Source organism: Hylaeus volcanicus, chromosome 5, assembly GCF_026283585.1.
Source record: "Hylaeus volcanicus isolate JK05 chromosome 5, UHH_iyHylVolc1.0_haploid, whole genome shotgun sequence".
NCBI classification, from domain to species: Eukaryota; Metazoa; Arthropoda; class Insecta; order Hymenoptera; family Colletidae; genus Hylaeus; species Hylaeus volcanicus.
This window is the reverse complement of record NC_071980.1, coordinates 27465468-27476374: the sequence shown is the minus strand read 5'-3', so window position 1 is coordinate 27476374 and position 10907 is coordinate 27465468. Positions and strand designations below refer to the sequence as shown.

General features: G+C 50.3%; 1 protein-coding gene across 7 annotated transcripts in view; it reads left to right on the top strand.

Annotated features, from left to right (window-relative positions):
• The first annotated feature begins 296 nt into the window (after nucleotides 1-296).
• The window catches only part of LOC128876733 (paired box protein Pax-5-like), a 114256-nt gene continuing 103645 nt past the window's right edge, over nucleotides 297-10907 (top strand). For all 7 annotated transcript variants that reach the window (XM_054123334.1, XM_054123330.1, XM_054123329.1 and 4 more), the window contains exon 1: nucleotides 297-1456. The gene's annotated coding sequence lies outside the window, so the exon portion shown is untranslated. The remainder of the gene's footprint in view (nucleotides 1457-10907) is intronic.

The window sequence follows — 10907 nt, the reverse complement described above, 5'->3', positions numbered from 1 at the left end:
CTTCTCTTTCTACGCGTATCACCCTCTCTGTTCGCCACGAGTTCTCCCTCGCGATCTCTTTCCCCCGCGGGCCGCTGATATCGCGAGAGGTCGCGATGGAAGGGGGAGACAGAGAGACAGGTAAGCCTCGATGTGCTTCGTGTTCGAGGCTTACGCGAAGGAAGGAACGAAGCCAGCCGGTCGGTCGGAGAAAGACAGGCAGGAGAGCCTCGTCCAAAGAGGGGGGAGGCCGGTGAAGCGGAGGTGAAGCGCGACCGGCCCTCTCTACTCCAGGGGCCCAGACTAGTCCAGTCCGGGACAGCACGCCTCCTGCTGCACGCTCCACGAGGTAGAACGGCGAACGTAGACACGAAGACGTAGGACGTAAGCGCGGGACCAGGCGAGCTCGTGTGGCACCAAGGTGGCTACTCGTCCTCGGAAGGATAAACATTGTCGTCACCGCGTCGTCCTTCGAGATTACGCATCGACGAACGTTCATCGGTTTTGTTCGCCGTTTCGCGGAGCCCCGCCCGCTCGAGCGTGTCGCGTGATAGCCGAGCAGGTAATCGGGACCAGAGACCGGGCTTTCGGTCCGCCTCGATAGTCTCGCGAAGCTCGTTCCTCCGATCGGTCGATCGACGTGGTTCGCGGACACTCGAGGATCGCGGGATAGTTTCGACCAGACGATCCTGTGAACTGTTGCACCTCGTGACTCTCGTGGGGTCGGCGGGACTCGAGCGACACCCCTTCCGATCGAAGACACTTGTGGCTTGTTCGCGTGTTCCTCGATAGTAAACTGTGATCGATCCTGTCGTGGAATTTATCGCCATCCCCGCGGCGATCGCCGCCGAAGACTTCCTCTTTCGCCCGTCGAACAACCACCGCCCCCACCCCTGGCATCACACGCGTTCAGCCACGCGATCAGCGGGACCAGCGATCCGGAATGTTTCGCGCAACGGTGACCAACGAGCCGGTCACTCTTAATGGACACCCGATCCACGGTGATTGAACATCTCATCTGGATGCATCTGTGAAACGTCATCGGTGTCGTCCGCGTTCTGTGGTAACTTGGAAGATAATCGCGATGCTTAGGAGCCGTTCGTTCGAATAATGTTTAGTTCAGAGTGACGTAAAGATTCGTCGACTAAACAGTTCTGGAATCGAGGATCAGGGAAAATCGGAATCGAAAACAATCGCACCTGTCGCGCGAGACGGATTCACGGGGGTTTGTTCGATCGAGGCAGAAGGAATCGAATCCGGGGGTGGTCGAGAAGGGGTTGTTCTGTGACCAAGAGAATCGTGCTGCCTGTGCGGGTATGAGAGACCACTGTGAACGGTGCGACAGGGCGCGAGAACGGTGAAGTGTTGCCAAGGTGTTCAGTGAATATTCAGAGACTTCGACGCTTGGTCAAGAGGTAACCGAGGGATATAGGCGGACAACGAAGACGACCACGACGACGAAGCGACTCGATTTTGAGTAAGTTCATTCCACGCAAGTTCTTGAAATATTAAATCAATACGAAGTGTTTTTTTTTTTTTTTTATTATAACAAATGACTATCAGTTAGTCAAACATTGGTACGTTGATTCGTACGCTATTTCTATCGAGAAGAACCGTTTTCCCTGCGCGACAATTGCGCAATATCGTTTCTCAAAGATGGTCGTTAACTCCTAAGACACTCGAGGTCATTTTGTTCGTTACAAAAGCATCGTCCAAATGATTTCTGTAGATTCTAAACGCCAAACATCGACGCTCGTCGCACACGCGGGGATCGTGAATGAAGCAACGATGGTTAGGCGCACGGAATTCACACGCATAAACCGGCACACACAGGCCGGCATACTCTGTGTTTACATTCGTCAATTATAGACAACTGCTCGTACGTAATAATGATAGATGTGTCGGGCGCGGTTAATGACTGACGAACGGGCCAGCAAAAAGTAGTAGGAACGATTTTCGAGTGACAGGTATCGGAGTGAGGCTCGAGAGACCGTTAACGCTACGATTGTGCTTCGAAGGAATCTGACTAAACTTCTCGGGCAACGGAAGTTCGAGGATGATTTCTGCGCGTCGTTGACGCGTTAAAGGGTTGGATGATCCGCCGTCGGCAACTGAAATTCGCATTGCTAATCGATGTTCTTCGCGAAGGAAAAGGGTTGACGATCACTGACAGATTAATGCGATCACCAAGACAAGGAAGTACCAGGGAAACGATTCCTCTGGACTCGACTTCTTTCTTTTTCGCGAGAACTAGTTATCCTCTCGTCTTCCGCAACTTGAAAGCATTCCCCAACGAAATGACACGAAATAGAATTAATCGGATGCAACATCGTTTTATCGCGTCTTTTTACCTCGTCCTCGGGAATACGTGTTCGATTTACGGCCGCTGTATTCCTCGCGTCTAACGATCCTTTCCAATCGTCAATTTATCAAATGAATATTCATGCGTTACTCCGCAAGAACAACTCCTCCAGTCTGGCGACACGCGAGATTCTCCTCGCTTCCTGCGCCTACGCGACGCCCCGCGGTAATATCTTTTCCATCGAAATTTGACCGATCGATGTAGATAAGATTACGGTGGCCCGTCTCCCCGACGGATTCCCATTATTTCGAGAAATTCGTTTCTAATCGAGACCCGTCGACATCTGCCCTTTCCACCCTTACCAGACACCCTCGGCACGCTTCCGAAGACAACTGTCATCTTGGGGCGAGGCAGTTGTTGCGTCAGGTGGCGGTCGTTAAAGATGGCTCGAAATCGTCGGTAGTTAAAGGAACAAGGGTTGTCGGACGATAGAGACGAAGGGTTCGAGCGCCTCGGGCGACCGAGTTCCGTTAAAGTTGATAACAGAAATTACGAGATGATTAAATTGATCGCCTTGCCGGGGGGATGATCGATGTTTCCTCACCTCGGCCGGCACTTTGTAACGAAGAGAAATTAGTTTTCCTTAAAGCATAGAATTTTTTTTTTTATATAAATGCGAGCCAGGAGTAAAAGCGTTACAATTGAAACAAATGTCCAAAGTACTTCCCCTACGATCCATGGTTCGAGGGAGGGAGACCTTAAAGTTCACGTTTTAATTTCTCGATCAAGATCAAGAGCAACGAATCGGGTTTTATCGGCAGCCACGAATCATAGGTTTTCGGATTATGGGGTATTCTATTCATCCCGGTTCGCGAGCGTTATGAATGCTCAACACTCGCAATAAATAACGCCCGTCAGCACGGCGGTGCGCCGTAAGTTGCTGGAAACTCTAACCAATCATACGGCAAACGTGCGCCTGACTCGAAGACCATTATCTCAGCTGGACATCCGAGTAATTTTGTACTGTCATTTCGCGTCGAACTATACAATTCCTCTCGTTGCGGGGCCGCGACATCGTGCAATCCTTCAAATCCGCTCCGTAATTGATCGATCGAAGGTCGCACCTGTTTATCTTGCCGTGACCCGGCGGAATGATTAGATTTCACAAGGTCTTTTTCAATCGTCATCTCGACAGCTACATATTCCTCGTCTTCTCGAGATTTTCCAAATATTACATATCCGACGCACTACTCTGGGACTCGATGTCTCTTAATCGCTACAGGCAGAACGATTAGATCGTATAATTGATTCGAAACTACCAAACTACCCATTCGAAAATTCCAGAGAAAATTGTTTGGAAAGCACTTCGGACACGTAACACCCTCGTAAAAGATTCTTAAACTTTTCCGCGTTGCTGAACGAGTCGTTGCCGCGGAGCGACGTCGCTCCATCGTTACTCGAAAATTTACTGCGTCGATCTGCCGGTTATCATGCCTGGGTTTCCCTTAACGATCGGCGAATCGCGGTGCTTCTCGCGAACTCTCCTGAAATCCTCGCAGCGAGAATTACGTGGAACGAGGAGCCGTGGTATTACGCGGCTATTACGTGTCGCGGACGCGAACAGGAATGCAGTCCTGCCGGTAAAACCGTATCGAAAAAATTTCACCGATCCGATCTAACGTTTATCAACCATTCGAGCGACTCATTCATAGGCAACAAAGTGATATTACGAAGCAGCCGGTGAGCGGTTAAAGAAGCGATCACGCTGAACAACGGCCCCTGCTTCGCTCGCCTCACCGTTCCCGTGTCTTCGATCGGACTTAGATTAAGAGAAGATTAACCCTTTTATGCTCACTCTGTATCCACGAGGTGGAGAATAGTCGAGAGAATCCGGGTAGAAAACAGAAAACAGAAAATTTGTGCGATAAAGGATTTAGATTTGAGAGGATTAACAGTAATTCTTTTTTTATATTCGTTGTTCATTTAGATTCTAATACCGATTTCGTTCGGAGCAGGGACTTCCAGATCCTCCTGCCGTTAAAGTTTCCGCTTGCGCTTCAAAGTCATTGGTCTGCCATTGCTCGATTCGTAGCGCTTTCTCGGTGCCATTTGTTATTACCGTTATTAGGGATCTCTGGCATTTTCATCGCGAGTGAGTTCTCTACTTTCCACCACCCGCGTCTTCTCCTTTCTCTACGTTCGCCATTGTCCCCCGAGCGTTCCATTCTTCCCTCGAAATCGGCAAGCGCGGTGCACCGAACGCGCGTAAACGAGGATCTGGTCCCGGTGTCGTCGATCGCGAGAATCGTCATCGAGGATCTCCGGCGGTTGTCACGGCCGGATCGGAATGCGGTCTAGGTGGTGGTCGATCCGATCGCGGCCATGTCAAGGATGCGGCGCGGGTGCCTGCAGGCCTCGCGCTCCTCTTATTTCGTTTATTAGCCGGCCGAGCGACCGGTAAGTTGTCCGGTGGTTAATTGCGGTGTGCCACGGCGCGCTGCTTGCACGGCGTCGCGCGGTTATACAGTTAACCGTCGTGGCTAAGCTCGCCGCGTGTGCTCTCTGCATGTGGCGCGCCACTGCAGCCGCCTAGCTCGCGACTCCACCAGAACCGTCTACAGGTAGCTCGAATCTATTTATAGTCGGTCGTCCGCATGGTGGTCGCCGCTCGCACCGAGTCTCTGTACTCGCGGTTCGATTCGCGGATCCACCCAATTTTTATTTTCATCTCGATTCTCAGCGTAGACGAATCAGGATCCTTGGAACCTCGAGGCCAAGCATCTTTCGTTGCTTTAGTTATCCGCGACTTTGGATTGCTATGCTCTGGGCCAATCTTAAACCTGATTTAGACCAAGTATGAGCTTTGAGGATCCCTGTGCAATTGGTCATCTGCGTCGATAGAGTGACCTATAGAAAATCGTTGACCGTCGTCGAAAAAATTAGAAGGAAGAAACTAAATACCTTCCGAGTCCATAGAACCAACAAACGTTTCGTTTTATCTCCTCTCCCGCTTCCAGCATCGGGTCGAGCCACACCTGGCCCCGATTGCGTCCCACCTATACATCTATACCACTTGCAAACCTCCTCAACTATGCGCTCGTTCGGCCTGCGAGGCTATCCGGCCGCGTACTCGCCAGCTACTCGCGGTATCTGCGAACGGATGGATTTACCGCGGGGCACGATCGGTTTTATTGGCGCTCCTTGACGCGATATAGCCCATCCCTTTCCGATCGCCCTTTTGGCTAATCGACTTCCCCTGAACGCTACGGGAGGAAAGACTTTTCGAGAGGAAATTTCCCCGTGTTTTTATTTTTCCTCGTTTTGTTTCGACTCGCTTTCGCTCGAGGAGGTTGAGTTTTCTTCGTCGCTGTTCTGCTCGTTTTTCTCGCCTAATTAGACGTTCACAGGGTGTTTCTTGCGCGACGCTAGCTCGCTATTTGCTCAGACTACTTTTTTCAGAGGAGATGGGGGAACGAACACGCGTTTCGAACTGAATTACTGTTCTTACGGGCGCGATGGACGAATCATGAGGTTGTAATGGCACTTCGTCGGTCATTCTGATCACCGAGTTATTGCTACTACCTCGAACTCGTCGCTGCTGGTACTCTGGTCGGTCTCGTTCGTCGATTTCAACGCCAGTTGTTGATATCGTTCGCATCCCACGCATCGAGTTGGTCATTCTCGAATAATTCCATCGAGGGAAGTTCGAATCGGATGGCGGAGATCTGTAAGCGACGGGTGACTTCTAAATCGCGAATTTTCCAGATTGACACTTTTCGTTTACCGTTCGCTAATGTCACGGTATTACGGATCATGTGCGTTTATTGCACCGGTTTCACACTGGTCGACTAGACCGTGGTTTTTAACGACGCCGGAACTCGTTTTACCCTGAAAACTGCGACCAGTCCGGCTACGGCCGGCCACCTGCGCAGTATGTAAATGCGCGACAACTAATTTCTAATTCGCGATCGAATGGATTGCGAGCGGCGAGCATACTTCTCCCTCTGTTTCTCCGTGGAAAGTAATGCGTTCCGTATAACCGACCAACGTTTGCAGTCTTCCTCTGTCGTTGTTTTACTACCGATTATCAAAATACGGTCGAACGTTTACTCGATTTATCGATAACTTCACGATTAGAGTCTAACTCTGCTGCCTTTCGACATTCCCCGGATGTTATTCCCCGTGCGCGTGCTATTAGGTAAACGCAACGTCATCAACTAGTTATGCATTAACGGTAATAAATTTTGTATTTATATCGATCCGCTCGATACATCTAGACTCTCCGTTGTTAATTCCGTTTTCTCTACTTACGTTACACTTGCTCGTGCTTCTTTGAACCAAGTTATGCAACACCACCCTGGTATCCACATATTTTCGCGTCTCGTTATCTACGCGAAGGAACAAACTGTAGTACAAAGCCGCTGGGATCTATCATCCGCTCTCGAAAACGCGAAATGGCAGCCACAGCACGAGAGGACGGAGCATGGGTTAACAAAGCGACGCGGAGTACATTCACCGAGGCATCGACGCCTCGTTCGTCTTTATTTATCGACGCGGCGCTTTTTTCCCGCGCGCGCCATGCAGAAAATTACGATCCGAGGGACGGAGGGGAATCGGGATCGCGAATCGAGAGGGATGCTTATTTACGAAGCGAGCGTGCACCGGCGTTCCTAATAATTCAATAAAGCGACGCGCGGCAATAATTATTCCACTTGTCCGATGCAATCGAGCCTGATTGGAGTTAACTGCACCGTGTGCGTGTACGTATCGAGCGGAGCAAGAAAGTGTATAAGCTCGTACCGACTCCCTGATTGATACAGATGACTACATCCGAGTGATGTGTGGGCCCCGCAGAAGGAGGCGCCCGAGAACAGGTTCGCGCATCTCCGCGAATCCAACTCGGAAAAACCGTCCCACGGAGCATCCCATCATGCTTTCCCATGAGGATCCGACAGGTGCGCGTGCTGCGACAGTTTTCACGTTTTTGCTCCTCTCGACGTCGAGACACTCCGACGTTTCATTCGTGAGATAGTCTCTCGTAAACGTAAACAACGGATTTGGTATTCGTCGACGCGACTAATAGGTCTCTTAGTTTTTAGGCGTCGGCTTTATCCGAGCGCCGCGCGTACGACCGCGTGTGTACCGTTGGCAATTGAATCTCGTAAATCATTCAGTGAGACGTTACGAAAGCGAGGATGACTTAATGCGCTGTTACGGTAATGAGAGGCAAGACGCGTTCTCGTGCCGCTAAAGAGCTATCGCGGCGCGCGAACGCGTTGCTTTTTGATCGAGGAAACAGTAGTGGTTGGCTAAACGATCCTCTCCCCGTTTCGTTATACTTCCCTCGAATGATCGAGCGCGCTAATTGAGTACATTTCCAACGCGTGGAAACGACCTCTTTTCCCAAACAAAAATCGATCTAGGCAACCGAGACAGGTGGAAAATTACCGGCACATTGTCGCTTCGTTAAGCGACGAAAGTTGATTATAGACGGCGCAACAAAGTTTACTTTTTCAGTCGCGTACGTTATTAACCATGACAAAATCATTGCGCGGAGCCAGCGATGCGTGTCAGAAGTCTCGTGAGCCCGCAGCGCGACGGCACGTTTCGTGCACCGTCAAAACATGAGAATCGCGCTGATTTTAGAGTCGTCGATTTTAATTAATGTCCTCTCTAAGACCAACCGCGCACCGATGCGGTACGGCATGCGATGCATCACGCGGTGCAGCATGGAATGCGTGCGCGTCAAACGTGATATATTCCTGATGCCTCGATTTAAAACTGTTTACGACGCCGGGATAGCATGTTCGATGCCCCTTGTTGCGCGCCATGAAGCGCACCGTGTTGCAGCGCGTCGATCGACCGGTCCATTAGGGATCATAAAGGCGTGTCAATCATCCCGCGTATATTAAAATTAACTTCCTGTTGTGCGCCGTTCAAACTGCGCGCCGCGATACTCGATAACGAGCGCGTTAACTCTTACCCACTCGTTGAAGTCACCGCGAGCCTAATACGCTTGACGCTACATTATGGTGCATTCGCGCCTAATTCTGCGGAGATTCGTACGTTTGATCGACCGTTTTAAATTGGAAATTCAAAGGAATACGTACGTACGTATTAGGAGTTATTATTTCCAAGACTTAGGCAAAAGGAACATCGCGATTCGACGCGTCTCGGGAAAGTGTTACGGCGCGTCCTGCGAGGCGACCTTGGCACGGCGTGGAGACGGGCGTCGGAACGTTTCGCAAATTGCCGGAAATTTCCGTGGGAAAAAGCGCGTGTTCTGGCCGCGAGTGTGGCGACGTACGCTTAACAAGCAGTCGGTATCGGGTGTGCACGTCAACCAGGCGCATCCCCTGACATGGTCCTGCACTTACAAGCGGTACATACTTTCTCTGTTCTGGGGAACGAAGAAACTTCGCATTGTTGGCGCCGCATTCTTTCTCACAGTTAACCTTTCTTCCAGTCAATTTCAGTTTAGACCTGTCTTCAGCTTGCGCGATGTTTGACGAACTAATCTGGAATTCCTCGACTTTGTTTTCCAAATAAATAATCCATGTTTCTATCTTACATACGAATCTGAAGTTCGTACTCGTTGTTGGAGAATAAAATTAGCTCCACTCCGACGAGTACTTTGTCAGCCTTATCCGATCGTTTGTCACGAGAGGTGCAATAACAAAATAAAAGCGGTAACCGTTGCTGAATTCAATTACCCTTGTCAGATTTCAGCGACTGACAAAAAAGCGACACGTCACCGAAAGGGCGCAATTATTCGCCAGCAGGAAGTGACAATTTACATTCCTGGTCGCGCGTCACCGTCTGAAACCCCTATTTGTAGCCTGGCGGCAGGTGTAGCGTTCAACCCCATAAATGACCGGATATTTTCCGTGTCGGTACGTGCGTTACCGTAGGAAACGGTCACAGTACGAATTAGTGCGATGTAATGCCGGGCCGTGCAACAAGTGCGACTCGTAGGTATCAGGTGCACGCACTATTGGAAGAACCATGGTACGTTGAACGCGGCCGTTAGAGATCGACTTAGCACGTGACCGGGACTCGTCCCGATGGACGGGAAAAACAATACCCTTGCGCGTCGCACGGACATGCAAAGGAAACGGGAATAAGCCGTAGTTTCATCGCGACGATGCAGCTCCTAGGATATCTCGATAGCGAAAGGTTAGAGAGCTTCGACTCTTGAAATTCTGAACTGTCGAAACATTCAACGCCAGTAGTAACGGTATCTTTGCCATCGTGGAAGCAAGTTACCCGAGAGGAAGGGAGGAAAAGGCGAGGTTCGATATAGGAGCACTGGCGTGGTCGCCTCCGTGTTGTTATCGCGGTCGTAATTATCGACGTAACAGTATTAGCAGTTGGAAACGAAGGCGGCCGATAAGGGCGAAGTGCGGAAACGATGATCGGCGTTAAAGAAAAGCGAACGCGAGCGAGTGGATGTGTCGAGTACGTAGCTGGTATCAGGTGCAGGACGTAGGATAGCCGAGGCGAGGCCAGGCACGATGAACGCAGCCGTTGCTCCGGCGAGGCACGTGAATGAGGTCTACTCTCTCGAACGTACACGATCGAGCCGAACGTCGATCGGGTATCGCGCGGCATGCAAGGAGGCGGGTCAAGATTTATCTAGCAAATAACCTCCTGTTGCTCGCACGTACCATGTGTAGCAAGAGTTTCCAAGCCGTCCGCTCGAGCACTCCATGCCGCGGAACTAGCCGTTTTCGAAAATCGAATCGCTAAATAAATGTAAATCTTACGAATCTTACCAACTCACTTTTACGAATACGCGAACATGGCCAAAGATCGTATCGATCGTGGGTACCTTCGCAATCCGTTCTCTAAAAAGATGAACTCGATAAGAGGAAGAAAACGAAAACGAACGGCAATCTCGGTCCGAGGACTCAAAGTGAGAAATAAACGATCGATAAGAACGAAATGGACGTTCTTGCTGCCTCGAGTGTTCGCCGGGGTATTTACTTTCTCGCGATTTCCTAGAACGACCAGTAACTCGAGCAATAACTCGTGTCTACGTAAACACATTACGGCATCGTCTCGAAGAAACGCGCAAGTAAATACGCGGCAAGTAAACAACTCGTATCCCGACACTGCGATGTCAATCGAGAAGCGTCCGTGGGAATATTTTTCTCGGTACGAAGCAGGACGGTGTTATCCTCGTATGGGAGAGGCTTTTCCTTTTCATCTAGCCGCTCCGGTTTTTCGGACAAGAAAACGTCGAGACACGCGCGAAGAAAAATTCTCACGGCGAGTTAAGAGCTAATTGGAAGTACACGCCGCGATAATACGATTCGTCGATAGAGTGTGCCTCTTTCTCGAAGCCAGAGAACCGAGGAGACCCAACAATGACTCGCGATACTTCCAGTTCGAGTAACTCTCCGACTCGATTCGATCTGGTGCAATGTCCCAGAGGAGTTTGAGAGCAGTCAGGGCCCAGCCAAAGGGAAATCAAAAGTCAGCGTCTTATCTACCGTTGTTATATTAATTAAGATCCTTTGTTCGCGTTCAGCAAGCTTTGTCGCTTTACCTCGAAAGACTGCAGGTTAATCGACGGGGTGGAACGAGTGGCGAGCACTGAAATTTCATACCGAGCTCGAGTACA